Raw genomic sequence first — 17,569 nt, forward strand, 5'->3', positions numbered from 1 at the left:
ACATAAAGCTATCAATGTGGAGATCAAAAAGGATTTCAAGATAACTCAATGTTTCATCCATTACATATGCGAATGAGAAGTCACTCAAGTGGAGATAAACTTTTATTGCAATCCAAAAATGCATGTATAAGGTAGATGCCCTCATCATCAAAAGCCAATGCCACATGCAAGAGCGTAAAGCAATCTAGATAAAAAACATGCAGCGTCCATGGCAACAACTAATCCATGGGAAGGAAGAAAAGCATTGTGAATGCCGCATATCAAAATGCATCTATAATGCAAGATTCTCTCTTAACAAAATGCAAGTAACAGGGAGTCATAAAAAATGACAACAAAATCATTCAAATGACAACACAAGTTCTTTTTTTTGGGGGGGGGGGAGTGCCGTTTTCCAAACTATGGAGACAAAATACACAATTTTATGTCAAATATCTTTTAAAAAAGCTACTTTTATGGAAAAAAACATTACTTACATCTTACTGTAAAACCTAGAAACGTCCAATATTATGAATTGGAAAAAGTGTTCTAACTTATAATTTGGAAAACATGACAAATTACAAAGGAGAAGTGACTATTCTATTCAACTGGAAAAGTCCTTGGACATTTTGCTCTAATATATCAATTATTTTTCAGTGCTTAGTTGTCCAAATTTTTGTAGCTCAAAACCATACACAAGAATTTCTACATCTTACAATTTAAACATTTCTACACATTAATGAATTCGACTTTTCTTTTATTTTTTTCTTTTAAAGCATATTTGAATCAACTTGCCCCAATGGAAAAATTTATGTCCATCAGAAAATTTTTGTCGATGGAAATTTCTTCTGTCATCAAAATCAAGATTCCAGAATCCAAGTGGATTCTGGAATCCCAAATTCCATCGACGGAAGAAAATTTTTCGTCGACTTTTCCCTGGCCTTTTCTTTTAATTCCCTGATTTCACTGTTTCTGTTGGCTAGAATACTTTGCCCATTTATGGAGTTCTATTTAGTACTTTCTATGGGGAATCTGCCATCCCTAGCCAATGTTTCTAATTGAGAAGATTCTGAGCTGGCTCCTCCCACCACTAATGCATGGTTGCTTGAAGTCTCACTCCGTCGATGGAAACTTTTCTTCCGTCCATGGAATTTGGGATTCCAAAATCCACTTGAATTCTGGAATCCCGATTTTGATGGCGGAAAAAATTCCCGTCAATGGAAATTGTCTGACGGACGAAAATTTTTTGTCGGGGTGAAATTTTTGGACGATTTGTTTTCCCCATCGACGGGAAATTGGCATTGAAGGTTTCATTGGATGAAAGTGAGATTTCACACATTTTGGAACGCTTTGTTTCCCCCTTTTTTTGGATGGAAATTTCAATCTGTCACCCAATGTCCAATTCCAGAATCCAAGTTCACATCATAATTTTCAAAACAACAATTGTTCTTGTTTTCATAGATCAAATAAACTAAACTCAAAACTGACTACCATCTAAATATTGACCATTAGGTGGAAATTGAACCATTTGGTCCGAATGACAATAGATGGGTCTCTACTAACATGGTCACCTATGCACGAACCACATTGATAATCCATGAGTTGCCCATTCACATTCATGAAGTGCAATATGCCATAGACCTATAAAACAATTTCAGCATAAGCAAGTAATTGTAAATCATCTTTCTAATGCGAAATACAAAAGAAAAAATAAATATATGTGTGTCATAGCCCATCTCCGCTATCTAAGCACTAAATGCTTACTGGAGCTCTCCTCACTTCCTTTCCTCTGGCACCTCTGCAAGGCTCGTAAAGTCATAAATACATAAATTGTTTTGCGCACGCATGTATGAAATATTTTGCAACGTGTACATAACAATCCCATCCTTGTTGAACTCTTGAATCAATCGGGTTTGAACACTCTTGCGTTCATTTACAAATGATAGTTGCTTCAATGAGGAAACTCAAAAAATCCTATGGTACCCATCATAGCCTATATGGTCCCTCTACCAGACTTGAGATCATCGATGATGCCCATGGAACATAACAAGAGATGTTGCTTTCTGGAAGGAGAGTGATGGCTCCCTCAAAACGCTCCCCTCTGACCACGACAGTGGCGGTGTTGGCATGCAATGAAAAACTACATGTCCTTCCCTCTCCTGCAATACAATAGAAAGAGTCTTATCTCCAAGTAATCCCTATACTCTTCCACATAGGCATGCAGGACGACCAGAGTGATAGTGTCATGATTCTGGTGATCAATAAAATCTGGATGTAGAATAGTGGGATATGAGACGTCCTTCGCCTTATATGTCCCATACTTCACTAGCAGCTTCCCCTCAAAAGCAAATATATGGCAAGTACAGCTTATAAACAACATTTGGATGCATAGAATGGGCAATGAATTCCCTCCATAGATGAAGTTCTCACTAGTGGGTACTATAGCACGAGGGTAAAACTCCCTAGTTTTCTAAGGAGGGATATTGAAATGGGTCCCTCGGAATGGACCAATGGAAATTAACATCATCATCAAGTTGTTTCTTGTACTAGAAATGCTTGCTCGTTAAAATAAAAGCAATACAACCCTATCAGGATTATGGGAATATTTCTATTTGGCAAAAATGAACACCAAATAGTGCTTTCTCCTTATCTCAAAAAATAACTACAATAACATCTGCATCATAAACTTTTTCCAATAATGCATATAGAAAGCTAAATATTTTTCACACGTTGAATCAAAACCATTTCTCTACACACTCAGCAAATATTGGCACACCCGTATTTTTCTTTTTAGATGAATATGGAAACCAACACAATATGACAACAAACTTTCATGGGTAGTAGCATTCTGTAATAGAACTCATAGCGGCAGCCCGCATGGGTTGTGCAATATCCACATAGTCTACGATTGGAAAATATTCCTGCAAAACATGTAGATCTGGAAGTTACCTACAAGAAGATTGCAAGTGCAGCAATTGAAACTATGAAAAATCACAGGTTGCATACCTTTCGTGTATGCGTCCTAATTGGCTGCTTGTTGGAATGCCTTCTTCAAGGATTTTTGAGGTCTCTTGGCAATTGGACTCTTTATCAGGATGCCCTTCCCTTTGTCTGCAATTCTTTTACCACGTGCATTGATGCCAGACTCATTGGCAATATCTAAATGGAAAAAATAGTGAGAACAATAAGAAATTCTGCAGACTTTACAATGCTAGAAGGTGCAGGAAATGGAGATGCTCATGGGTGGCCAGTGGAAGCGGGCAGAAGTAGTTGTGCATGGGCTTATCTAATGATGCTAGAGCACGGAAGCTTATTAACATTGTGAAAGATAAAGACATGGATTGTGAAAGGAAAGGAGGTTTAAAAGTGTGTATACCGGTGTCCTCTATGTTGTCTCCGAGTATGTCATCCTCTTATTTTATATAAAGAATCAATTTCATTTATTCATGTTTTTTCTTGTGAGATCCCCCCCCCTCTCTCTCTCTATCTTTCTCCCAATATTTTTATAGTGTTGCAATATCAAGTACAACTTTACTGCATATCAGCCATGTTTGGCTCATCATTTCCACTAATAGATGATCCATCATCTACCCTTGATTGTATACCTGTGGGAGTACTTGGTGGTACCATTTCTTGCACATTTGGTGCATGGACAGCTTGATGCCTATCAACATATGCAGGTGGATTCACATCCTGGAAAGTGATTCTCCTCATTTCCACATCCCTCATGGGTGCCTTATGAATCTTCTTCTCATTAAAGACTACATCATGGCTTTGTATGATCTTCTTTGCTTGTGGATCCCAGAGACGATAGCCCATCTCTCCACTTTCACCATAACCTAGAAAGATGCATTTCGTAGACTTAGGATCTAGCTTCTTTCGAAGCTCTTTTGGCACGTGTGCATATGCCTCACACCCAAATATACGCAAATGAGAGTAAGAGGGCTTCTTGCCACTCCATGCCTCTTCAGGAATACCACCATCCAAACTCTTACTAGGTGATCTATTGATCACATGCACTGCAGTCTTCATTGCCTCAACCCAAAAACCACCAGAAATACTTGCATTGGAAAGCATGCATTGCAACCTTTCTTGAATGGTATGGTTCATCTTTTCTGCAACTGGATTTTGGTCTGGAGTACGAGGGGATGTGAGCTCCCTCTTAATCCCATGTGTATCACAGAAATGCTGAAAGTCATGAGAGAGATACTCTCCACCATTGTCAGTCCGTAGGCCTTTAAGCGTTCCACCTGACTAATTCTCAACCAAGGCTAGCCATTTTTGAAATACCTGGAACACATCACTCTTCTGAGCTATAGCATAAGCCCACACTTTCCTAGTTGCATCATCAATGAATGTCACATAGTATTCAGCCCCGCCTAATGACCATGTAGGCATGGGATCACATACATCTGAATGCACCAAATCAAGCTTTTCAAACTCTTTCTTTCCCCTTCTTTTATGGGCTGATTTAGTCTGCTTCCCATAGAGACAATGATCACAAAATTCAAAATCAGAGAAACTCAAATGCGGTACATAACCCAAATGGCATAAGAGTTTCATTCCATTCTGGCTCATGTGCCCCAACCTGCAATGCCACAAAGAAGTGCTTGGCTGCTCGGTTATTGCAACAACATGATCAAATACCCCTGATACATGTAAGGGATACAAAGTCCCACACTTGGCACCCCTAGCCAAAAGCATAGAGCCCTTCTAAATTTTCCAACTCTGAAAGCCAAAAGTGATGTGAAAACCAGCATCATCTTGCTGACCTACTAAAATAAGACTCTTGATCAACTTAGGCACATGTCTCACATGTTTCAAAATAAATGCAGACCCATTTGCAAAAAAAAACTTTGTCACCTACTGCCACTATGTCACATGCATAGTCATTTCCAAGATGCACACAACCTGTCTTTCCATTATCATAAGTGGAGAACCATTCCCTATGGGGAGTAACATGGAATGAAGCACCAGAATCCAAAATCCAATCCTGGGAATATGCATCATCTGAAGTGGTAAGCAACTCTACAGATAAACTAGACATGGAGAGAACGTCATTGTCACTATCATGTGTGACTGCATTGATCTCCTCGATCTTCACTTTTCCTTTGTCCTCCCTCAGACTCTCTTCCTTCTTATTTGCACCCCAATTTGCATTCTTTTTCTTATCCTTTTGCTCTCTTTTCAGCTTGTAGCAATCCTTTTTCATATGGCCCTTCTTGCCACAGTGGTAACACTCAATGTTTTGTGCCCTGGATTTGCTACGAGACTTCCCTCTTTCTTGGGACTTCCCCCTGAACTGTGATCTGCCCCTTTGCACATTTAAGGCTGCATCCTGCTTGTTGTCGTCCATAGAGTTCCGTCTAATCTCCTCAGCCAACAAGCTACCCACAACATTATCAAATTTCAGTACTCCACCAAGTGCAGAGTTACTGACAGCTGTACGGAAGGTATCCCATGAGGATGGCAATGAACATAAGAGAAATATTGCCTTAGTCTCTGCATCAAAATTCATCTTCTGAGCCTGAAGCTGGCTGAAAATAATATTGAATTCATTCAAGTGAGAAGAATGGAGACCCCTTCCTTCATCTGCAGCTCAAACAACCTCTTCATGAGGTAAACTTTATTAGAAGCAGTTTCCTTTATTACTATCACATAACTATTTAGGTACCACTATCATATTTAGTACGATTTAGCTAAGTAGCACTTTCATATATAGGGCATTTGCTTGTGGTGAAAATTGGCACTTAATGAAATTATAAATATTTCCCAATACAAGAATACCATGTCCATTGTAACAAGATCACAATCAAAAGAGGAACTTCAAAGAAATTTTCTATCTCCAAACTATAATGGGTGATATTTGTAATTTTGTGAAAGGCCAATGCAATCCAAGCATTTTTGCCACTAAATAGCTGCATAGTGTCAATTCTAAATGTGTATATCTAGGATTTTTACCAATACTAAATAGTACTATTTAAGAGTCATAAATACTTATTCTCTTCACTGGACACCCTTTCTTAATTATAGAATGTTTTATGATATAATTCACACGTGGAATTCTTCATGAATTTCAGAGAGATTGATCCAAAGGTAAACATGGTCTTCTGCGCATTTCAGAATCTTAAACCGTACTATGTTAAAAGAGTAAAGGAATGGAATACTTTTTACTTTGGTTATTATAGAAGGATAGATTTGTTTTGAGTAGCAATGAACACCCTAAGACAAGATATGGCATCTTTGCATGGGCCTATGTGTAATCTTACATAAGGTTTGTAGGCCAACACGAAGAAACATGTGTTGCATACACTAGCACCTACTCTTTTGTATCTAAAATATGGAGGCCAGTAGTATGTCCAAAGAAAGAGGATGCTAAATGGCATAATCTTGATTTCTTACATCACAAATGTGAACAATGCCCAAAACATTTATTTTGCCTATGTGAGTTGGATGATACAAATGGTGCATTGATAAGGTGGAAGACATATGAGTGTCACTGAGAATAAAAAGAAAAGAATGAAACTTGTATACAAGAAAATAGCTCCATCCACCATCATCCAACAATTTGATCATCACTTAAACATCTTTATCACACACAACTTTTTTAGTTACAGGCAAAACTCCCAATTATAGAGTGTATCAAAAAAATTCTAGAGGATGTGGTGGTGTGACTAGTTGATTTTATAGAGAACTATATTTTTAAAGTGTAAAAAGAAATCCAATCAATTCATTGGCATAATGACCAATATACCAACATGGCTCAAATTTGCTATTATTGCATTTCATATGACAAACAACATGACACACTATTCATGCAGCATTGCTTTATGATCCACTACCAATGACTACTCTACAAAGGCCTAAAGTTGAAAAGACATTGGGTTTTGTCAGATGGGACAACATCTCAGTTCAAGGTAGCACACCCATTTTAGTTTTTTGCAAGGTAAGGCATTCACGATAGGTCCTTGTTGTCTTCTACATCAGTGTGAAGGTGCTGCACATTTTGAATTGCTATATACAAAACTTCTTCCTTTTTTGGTTGTACTAGGTACTGCTCTTTGACTAGTATTCGAGTGATGTGGATCTTTTTTGGTAGTGGACATAGCAAGGGAGAACATGACGATCTTGGTGTAGTGATAAAGCATGCATTAACTGTCAAATAATTTGATGCAAATGGTGTGAAGCTATAGAATGCTCAATCAAGAGGTTGTGGATTGTGTTGACTTGGAAGATCGGAGAAGATGTGAAGCAAAGAATAATTGTGAAAGGAAAGGTGGGTGATGTAGATAGGATAAAAGCATGGGATTGCCAGACCATCAAAGGAACTCGATCAAGACATTGCATATTGGGTTTTAGTCACAAAGATCCTACACAAGCCCTGATCAAAGGTTTATCATGATTTTGTTCATTCTGCATGGATGAGACATGGGACAAGTGTAGTAATTTCTCTCATGCAAATACATGGACCTTGCATAGGTTGGAGCCCATCAATGGACTGAATGCAAGTTCCATAGAGGATGATATAGCATACTCAATGGATAGAGACCACAAGTGCCAAGCATGCTTGAGATTATTTCAATTGCAAGTTCAAGTTCCTCTCCATCTTGTATGACCATTTTGTAATGCTCACATCCCCTCTAAATGATGATGATGAGGATTATTACATGGTGCTATGCAAGCAACCCAAAACAGTCCTGTCAGAGAAAGCCAAGGATGTGGTTGGCATAATGTGTTCAACATTAGAGATGAAGTGGTCTATGGAATCTTCTATGCCAAACTACCTGTAAGAAGAAGCAATTATTTCCTATGTTTTGAGGCACCACCTACTATAGTACATGCTGATGCAGTGTTGGCAATCAAGTTCCAAATGCTTCTAGTAAAGCACAGGTTAAAGGACACAAAATAGTGTATCGTGTCCCCCCAGAGGTGCATGAAGAAATTTTGGCAAACATTTTGTTGTGAGGTCCGCATGATAGTGAAGAGAACTATATTCAAATGCAACTTGGACATCAAACAATTTCGTTTTAGTGCTTCTTTCATCACACACTGATTTAGTACATTTCTCATCATGATTTAGTCTTGATTTAGTTATGAAGTTTATAGTTGGTTTCTAGTGTTTTATACAAAAGAGACATTGATCAAGGTATAACAATGTCTATTCATGATGTTGAGAAAGATGCAATCCTTTTAGTTAACCCATTAGAGAGTTGCTACATTCATATCTATGTGTGCATCATCAAAATTTGGATATTACTCAATTGTAGGAGGAAAGAGAGGCTTTCATCATGAGAATTTATTCTAAGCTCATTATAGGTATTCATTCCCCATTTAGAAAAAGAAAACAAACCATAGTACTCTTCCTCATTTCCAACATGGTATCAGAGCCTATCATGTTCAATAACACCAATTTAAAGTTTTAATTTACAAATCTTGATCCTAAAAGCCAACCAACAGAAAGGTCAATGATTCTCTGAACTAGAAAGAGGGCTAATAGATAAAAAGAGGGCTATTTTATTATAGAACCAAAAAGACTTCATCATATGTACATCTCCTTTCAAAGGAGCAAAAAAAAACATGAGGCGAGGTCAACTAGGGTAAGTAAACCAGATTCAAGTCGAGGTAGGTAAACCAGATTATCCACTCCTCCTTTCCTCCATCTTGAGAGGGGGGCACAACAGATCTATCTCAAGGGGGGAGGACAACATCTTGTAGTTGTCATTCACTCCTCCTTTCCTCCATCGTGAGAGGGGGGTACAATAGCTCCATTATGAGTGGGGGGCACAATAGATCTATCTTAAGGTGGGAGGACAACAACACAATCTTAAGGGGGGAGGAGGACATCTTAAGGGGGGAGGACACTAGCTTGCAGTTCGAGAAAGAAATTCTAAATTTTATGTGTAATAGACAAATGCTCATTGGGAAGAGTAATGTCCTTCCTGGAGTTGTCTCGAACCTTATCAATAAGGGCATCTGCTACTTTGATATAAAATTTGCAGGCGTGTATGCACCAGGGATGATTTTTTCATGCTAGTTTCGTTAAGAAGTGAAACTTTTATATTGGCATCGAAAGTTTGTATGCCCTAATAAAAATAAATGTTTGAAACATTTGCCACCAGGATTTGAAACTTTTATGTGAAAAACTTTTGAAGTTTTGCCAGGATTTACATATTTTACTTCAAAATTCAAAATAAAATATACAAAATGGTGCTATATGCTATCACTATTGTGAAACTAAAAAAAATAGCACGATAAAATTTTGCCAATACTTTATATTAATATATAAATACATTTCGATAAAAACATCCATGGTATGCACCAACTAATGAACAGTTAGCCTAGATGCATCAACTAATTTACTTTCCAAGCAGTAATGAAACCAAGCCCTTGTGCTATGACTACACATTGGCATAGAGGCAAACACAGGGAGGTCTGGGAACAGAGTCTGTGGGAGAAGAACAGACTCCAGATCCCAATTACTAGCCTTTGACCTTTGATCAAGACTTCAAAGATGGCACTATGATGCATTCTCCCAAGTTCTAGCTTCACTCGAGAATATCAAGCTTGTAAGTTTTAAACCTATCAACAAAAGGCAAGGATCATTCAAAAGACACGTGTTGATACTTGGTAGATCCACCCCATCTCTTCCATGTGGGGGTTAAAGGTCACTGTGCCTTTACCCCGGTTATGTACAATACTCAAACACATATATAAATGAATGAAAAAGAAGATTAGGGTGGTTCTGCACCCACCAAAACTTGTGTGGCTCTCTATTTCTCTCTCCCTCTTCCGTTCTTGCTTCTGTTAAGAGCACTCTCAACTGGTATCAGAACCCGGGTGATCTAGCTGAGTGTGTGTGAATGCTTGGAAGCTCAACAGCTCTGTGGGAGGAAGGAGAAGCTCTGTGGGAAGCTTTGTGGGTGACTTTACTTGCATCCGAGTGTGCAGAGACCTTGGAGGAACCTTTGGAAAAGTCACTTTGGTTTTGCGAAGTGGTTTTGAGAGCCTGTTAAGTGTTTTCAAAGAAAAAGTCGTTTTTTGAGCTTTTCCCTATTCCATTCGATGATAGAGACTCCATATTGACTTGTAGAGGCAACTATTGCTTGCTTTTGGTGTCGACTTCACTTCAGAAGCTTGGAAACACCTTCATTCTTGAATCTAGGATCATTTCATTGGAAATCTGACTCAGTGTGTCAGTTTCTGCGTTTTTCTGCCCGGGTGTTGGAACTCAAGTTTGGAGTAACCATTTGCAGATCTGTCAGTTCCGGTGGACTCAAAGGTCCTAAAACTTCTATGTTGCTCACCATTCGCACTCTGGTGGAGTTTAAAAATAGCTCTGTTTCCAAAAACGTTTTTTAGTCCATGTGTTGGACCCAATGATTGAGACCACGGTTTCCAAAACCGTCTGTCCCATTGCGTTCTGGACGCCCAAAAACCCCTACCTATCAGTTCTTGCGTGATTCGGTGGAGGATTTTCAGAGTTATAGATATCTGTGTATTCGATTTCATCTCTCTGTTATGCATTTTTCATTCTAAGGTTTTGAAACCTTAGATTTATGCCACATGGCAGTGGATAACTATTGACTCCCATTTCTCACTCATCGGTTGGGATTTTGGAGTTCTCGCAGAAGAGAGATATTTGCAGATTTTCTTGCTGAGTCCGATTATGCAATGGCGCCCATGTTTTGAGGCATCTCAAGTTCTATTTTCAGTAGTGGTCATTATCGTGGGAACATGATTTCTTGAGCATACCTTATGCAGATCACTCTAGTTGCAATTTGAGCAGTGTGCGCTCATTCGTGGTGTGCATTGGGTTGTAGTGGATGATTTATAGGCCATTTGGATGCATTGCGGTCCTTATTGGATGCGCTGATAGGCCCAAATTGCCTTGTGGGATGCTATTTTTATGGACTCTTTGCACATGGATGCTATTTTATGCTGAGGGATAGCTTTGACACATTATAGGTGATGCACTGATAGTGCTATGCTCTCTTAAATGAGATATTATTAATGCATATTCCAGTGGACGGTGTTTATGCTTGAGTCATTTGGCACTTATTGGCATTTTGGATTACCATTGCAGTTGGCATTTCCTTTTGGGCCAGATTTGCTCATATGGATGCATAGTATATGCACATGAGTCAAATGCTTTGAGACATGAGTTTTGGTGATATTTCACTCTATTGTGGCATACACATTTGGGTGCACTTGGTATTTGGTGTGCTTCTCTCTTATAAGCACTAGCATTTGGGAATTTTGCTTTATTTGCATCATGGCATCCTCTTCCATGTCTGAAAAGGAGTTTTTCAACATTAAAAAGTTTGATGGAACAAACTTCTCTTTGTGGAAAGAACAGATAAGGGATGTGCTTATTCAAAAGAAGCAGATTAAACCCTTGGCAGGGATTGAAGCTAAGACTGCAAATATGTATGAGGATGATTGGAATGAGTTGAATGCATTAGCAAAGTGTGCATTCATGCTTTGATTTGTCATTTGTTGCAAAGGTCTTACCAATTGATTTCTCTCAATATTGGTAGTGTCTCATTGCTAACAATGATTCTGACTTGACAATGCGTAGAGCTCAAAAAGACAATCACTTTTCCTTTTTGGAGCGTGTCCAAATTCTTCCTGGATTGCAAGTTATGGCTTGTCGAAGTTTCTATGAAGAAGAGGACATTTGATGATGTGGCACATGGATTCACATGTAGAATTCAAACTGTGCTTAACAAGAGGTTGTGTGCTGAGAAGGCACTGTTGATTGTGCATGCTGATGTGGCACTTTGCCATGTGTCAATCTTTTGAACCGAATGAGTTAACCCAAGGTTATCAAACTTAACTATGGTTCAAGTAGCCCCACTAACTGAACCACACTAACCATGGTTATCTTTTAATCTACCCACAGTTAAATCCTATCTTAACACGTGTCAGTCAATGGTGAGCCTTGAGGGACCTTTGGAATTTCTGAGGAAAGGTCTGTGAGATGCGACTTTTCTTCTTTGAAGGAAATCTGTTGCAGGGGGCGACGGCTCACAGACGAGAATAGGCGATGGTGCGACGATCTTTGGAGGCAATTTTGAAGGATTCACAATCCCTTTTGACAAGCTGCATTCAAGGCAGGCTCGTGATGGCAAGAGCTGTAGAAGCACCTCTGTCGCTGAGACGTTTGCAGCATAGGACAAGTTGAAGAGTCGACTGGATTATATCTTCTGTTGTTGATGGAGAGCCATGATTCTCTGTGTGCCTTAGTTGGATTCGTTGGAACTCCTTGCAATTATGTTGATTGGAGAACGCTCGTTGGTGATCGTTGTAATTGTTGAAGAAGCCTAGTTGTAGGAGCTTAGCATAGGAGCTTACCGGTCGTATTGAGTCGCAGGGGCTAGAAATTTGGCAGGCTGGAGGTGTCACTGAAGCAACTTTGCTGTGGGTTCACTGGTCTGTCATTGGAGTGGAGCCAGCCGATGCGGTTGAGCCGTTGTAGGAGGCGACTTTTAGTAGTTGGAGGCTGCAGGTATCCCGATGGATAGCCCGTGTGCTGATGGAGAAGTTGGTCATCAGAGGCGGGTCGATGGCTATGGAGGTGTTGAGCCACTCTTACTGGAGGTGCATGCTACTATAGCTATGGCGTTGCTATGTCTTGCCCGTGGGTGAGATTGATCCAGCCGAGTTGCTGATGGAGTCCTCATGGTCATTGAAGGCATTGTAGTTGTGAGGGCTTTGGTTGGAGAGTTGCTCAATCTACTGAGTATTTGAAGTCACTGATATTTCTTTCTCTCTCAGTCTATGAAGGAAATGGTAGGCACTATGGAGTCTCTCAAATCTTTGTAATCTCACAAATCTCACAACTCATAGAGGAGCATTTCCTCTCATAAGAAACTTTCAAAAAAACTCTCTCTCTCTCTCAATAGAACAGAATTCAACAGCTCTCAATGAACACTCAAAGAATCCACTATGAACTTAAACTATCTCATGGACATAATCTCACAAACTCTCCCTAACATCAAGATAAGAGTGTGCCACTCACTCTAAACTACCTAGGCTTGTGGGCAACCCATGCTCTGATACCATGTGAAAGATCCAATATATGATTGCCACTAAGCCTAGTGCACACAAGATCAACGGAAGAACTAAGGAGGCTCAAAGAACACTAAATAAGACATGAGAGGGAGATAGCAAATCTATATGTCTTGCAATGTGTGTTCAATAATACATGGTAGGCCTCTTATATAGAGAGTGCCCTTTGAATAGTCAACACTTGTGTGATCCTCTCATCCACATCTCTCCTTGTGAATATTATCAATCCACATCTCCACATCATGTAGTCCACATCCTAGGGTGGCTACTTTGATTCTTTCCTATACCATACCTTAGCCTTTAATTATGTGCTCATGGCACCATATCTCAACAGTACTAGGTAATACAACCTGTGTCTTTCTCAGGTGATCCCACTAGTTACACTTGTTTCACCCAAGAATTAAAAGATGTTGCACCCATCTTCTTGCTTTGACTATTATGAGCTAGCATAATGGATATGTAGTTCAAACAACATCAAACATTTCCCAAAAGATTCATGTTTACACTAGACATGGCAACATGTTGAGTGCACAAAAATGCAAGGCCCAAAATATTCAATCAAATTTGACACAATTATTGTTTCTTAGGCATGGGAATGAAGAAAGCATTTGATAGATGCATGAAGTCCTGATTAAGAACTTAATTGGAGCATAAAGTTGACCAAATGGTTATTAAGAGAAAAATCTTGGCCAACATTGTAGGGGTTATGCCATAGTTAAACTAAGCATGCAAGTGATGCTACCTGACAATGTGGCATAGCTAATAGGGGTGCATGATCGAGAGAAATCAACCAATCCCCTAAGCTATAGGACACATATAGCTAAAGAGGTGAATCTTTAGGAGATTTTGAATAATTCTAAAGGAAATTCTTGTTTGGAAGACATTGGACGATTATTCAGAATCTAGCTAAGTGCTAGATAGCATAACCATTGAAATGGCTAAATGGCCATGCATGAATCAAGCATCCAATTTATCTAATTAGAGGGGACGACCACCAATGGACACCATAGTAACCATAGATCACCTCTAAAACTAGATAAAGGAAAGCCAATATGGTTGCCAAATTCCTAGCCATGTGTTAGAACAGGATGGCATATAAGGATCCCCAAAAATGGCTACTCTTAGCTAATTATGCTAAGAAATATAAAATGAGCTAGATGGGCATTGTAAGGAGTTATATCCCCAAAGATTAAGAACATCTACACAGTTATGTTGCATTCATCTTAGTACATTGGCTTGTATGATGAACATAACCTAAGATGATGTATGCATCTAGTTGATGTTGTGCTTATTTATCAAAAAGTGGAAGTGACCTAAGAGAAACACCCACCCACTATATCAGAATCAAAACTTGGAACAATCCCACTATATAAATATTCAAGGCAACTAGAGACAACCACTTATGCTAATACATAGGGATGCTAAAACATCATTCGTGTGTGTATGCACCCTCTGGAGGGGACGATAAAGGATTTCTCAGAGCAACCCTCCATAGTTCCAGACCTAGGAGTTCCCTTTCCCACATTGCTAGATGGAAACAATATTCATGGGTCTTATTGTTTGATCCCACATTGCTAGATGGAAACAACATTCATTTGATGAAATAAACCTTTGTAAGGCTTGTATGCATGACAAATGTATAATTTCAATGTTTGTTACATTATATATCAAGCTGTCTATCAAGACTTCCCAAAGTCTAGCCATTGTCTATTACCCAAGGATGTGACGCCATCTCGCAATGCCGAAAGATGATATTCTTCCCCCCATGATGAGAAAATGGCTATTGTGCTCTTAATTCAAATGCATGCATACTTTAAGGTTGTTGAACCCTTGATGCAATCGTTATGTGCACATAAGATCCATAAATCCTAGGATGGCTATTATTAATCCAAGATTTAGTTGAACAATAAGGGATACCTATATGAGTTTCCCAAAGAGGAAAAAGTAAAACTTTTTCCCAAAGAGGAAGGGATACTTGTATGATTTTCCCAAAGAGGAAAACAATAAGTGAAACCTATATGGGTTTCCCAAAGATGCAACAAGTCCTGTCTATTGCTAGAGGATGATTTCACCCAAGGCATCAAGAGTGCAGCAAAAATGTTTGCTATGATGTGCCCTAATGGGTACTTGATATTGGGCAAGGCACAAGGCAGTGATAGAAATGATATGATAGGCTGAGAGTCACCTTATAAATCTTCTCTATGCTCTAGATTGATATAGATAGTGAGAAGAGTGATATATAAGATGGCTAAGTATTGAGCATACAACACTTCTATATGCTATAAAATCATAATAGTGAATATGTGTTTAGTTCATAACATTGCATATGGCATGATCCATGTTCAGCCATTGAGACATGAATTGGCCATAGCCCAAGGGTGGGAAAATAAGTGACATATAGAGCTATAAGCTCATAAAGGCAAATGAGCCAAACCCTAGCCAAGGGCTAGATTGTAAAATGCTACAACAAATAAGTACTAAGGCTTTGGACACAACAAAGATGAGTTTTCCAATGGACACACTTCAAGAAATGGGAATCACTTGATTTGAATCACATGCAAAACAAGGCAAATCCACAATAGAATGATTCTATTATCTTTTATTATTCAATCTTGAATAATAGAAAAGATTCAACAAACAAAACGTAGGAAAACTACATGAAGATTCAATCAAACAACAAGTTCTTGAAGTGGATCTCTTCTGAGAGCTATTCTCCACCATCATCCAATCTACCCAACATATGGACATGATGGACCTGCACACTAGTAAGAGTGATAAAATCAAGGGGAAGATTTTTGCATCATTTGAGCAACATTTTTGTGACAAGAGTGCATGGGAAGGAGAGAGAAAGAGCATACTTTGAGAGAGGAAGTAATATGATCATGGCAAGGGATGAAACCAATGGGAGTGATGCATGGAGGAGATGATCCTAAAAGAAGTAAAGAGGGCCGACTTGTTTCTCTAGCATCTGGGAACCTAGAGAATGATATATCTTGCATTCCTTTGGTTCCCATTCTTATATAGAACCCAAATAGTTAGAATAGAACTATCTCAACTAGAAGTTCCCTCTAAGTTTGGTTAGGAACCCACCATTTTGGAACATCAATTTGGTCCAAATTTGTGGGAGATCATGGTTTTTCACACATGGTTTTGGTAGTAAATGGTTTTGGAAAGCCATAGTTTTGGAAAACCATTTTGTGGAACCATGGTTTCAGTGGGCATGGTTTTTGGAACTGGGAGGAAGTATGAGTTGAGTTAGGACTCCACCATTTCGGAACATCGATTTGGTACAAATTTGTGGTAGGTCATGGTTTTTCACACATGGTTTTGGTAAACCATAATTATGGAACATGGTTGTGTGAAACCATGGTTTTTGGACAGCCAAGTGGGAGGGCCTAAGGACTAAGAGTTATATACCTTAGCTTAGTTGATCATGTTCAAATTAATGGTTTAGATTTAATCCGTAGATCCAATCATCATCTTTTAATAATGTGAATGTTGATGAAATCCTTTTTGAGTCATCACAGAATTTTAAATTAAAATGGATTCCAATGCTCATAAGTCTTACACTGAGATCTATGATCTAGAATCTATTTTCACAGGCTGACTTCATGGAATTCTTGGTAATAATAGTTATAACTACCCATATGAAGATTTGGTAGTCATAAGTTTTCCCAACATCAAGAAAAGGAAGCACTTGTTGTGTGTCTCCAAGTAAAGCTTCCATGGTCCTATAGAGTTGTTAGCCTTTGGAATGTCATATTCTCCATATTAGGTTCATGGGGAGCATGATGTTTACTTAATTCCCTTTGGTGTGGTGGATTACGATGGGTGTAGCTAGCTGTGCCATCACCTTGGTCATCAATGACATGTGGTAGCAAGAAGAATGGAATGACTTATGGAGATTATATCTACAAGGTCTCATGGTGATCTTTAGTGCTTTTGGCATGGACATGATATGAATCATGTTTAAGGAGATCAATAGTGCCTTGATCTATTGATCAAGGGATTGAAATGGAATGTATCCTTAGCAAGATAATAGTCCCCACAAGGGGGGTCTTCCCATTTAGGCCCCATATCGTATGCCATGATTATTATTTTATTGCATATGTTTCATGACTTTCCTTCTATGTTGCAAGTCAATACAATTTACGAAAGTCTCTTTCTTATGGGAATGATAGATGATAATCTTGTTTCAATTATCAGGTACATGGGAGCATTGCCATATGTAAATGTACATCATGAAACACTACAAGTGCATACAACGTGTGATAGTAACAATGAATGCTTAATTAGGCAATGTGGCTTATGAATTGACCAATTTCCACTAATTGATGGAAAATTCATGTAAGAAACATGGGTTAATTTTAAGGATAACTAACTAACTTGGACTCATGCACACCTTTAACCATACTTAGTAACAATTTAATATGACAAGACTTGTTGTGAGACAAGATGTGTTGGATCCTGTGTATACTATTATATTTGCCTCATCTCGTAACCTCATACTTTTTCTCCTCTT

The sequence above is a fragment of the Dipteris shenzhenensis genome, chromosome 20, assembly GCF_047967505.1.
Source record: "Dipteris shenzhenensis isolate YYH24624 ecotype China chromosome 20, Dip_SZ_1.0, whole genome shotgun sequence".
NCBI lineage: Eukaryota > Viridiplantae > Streptophyta > Polypodiopsida > Gleicheniales > Dipteridaceae > Dipteris > Dipteris shenzhenensis.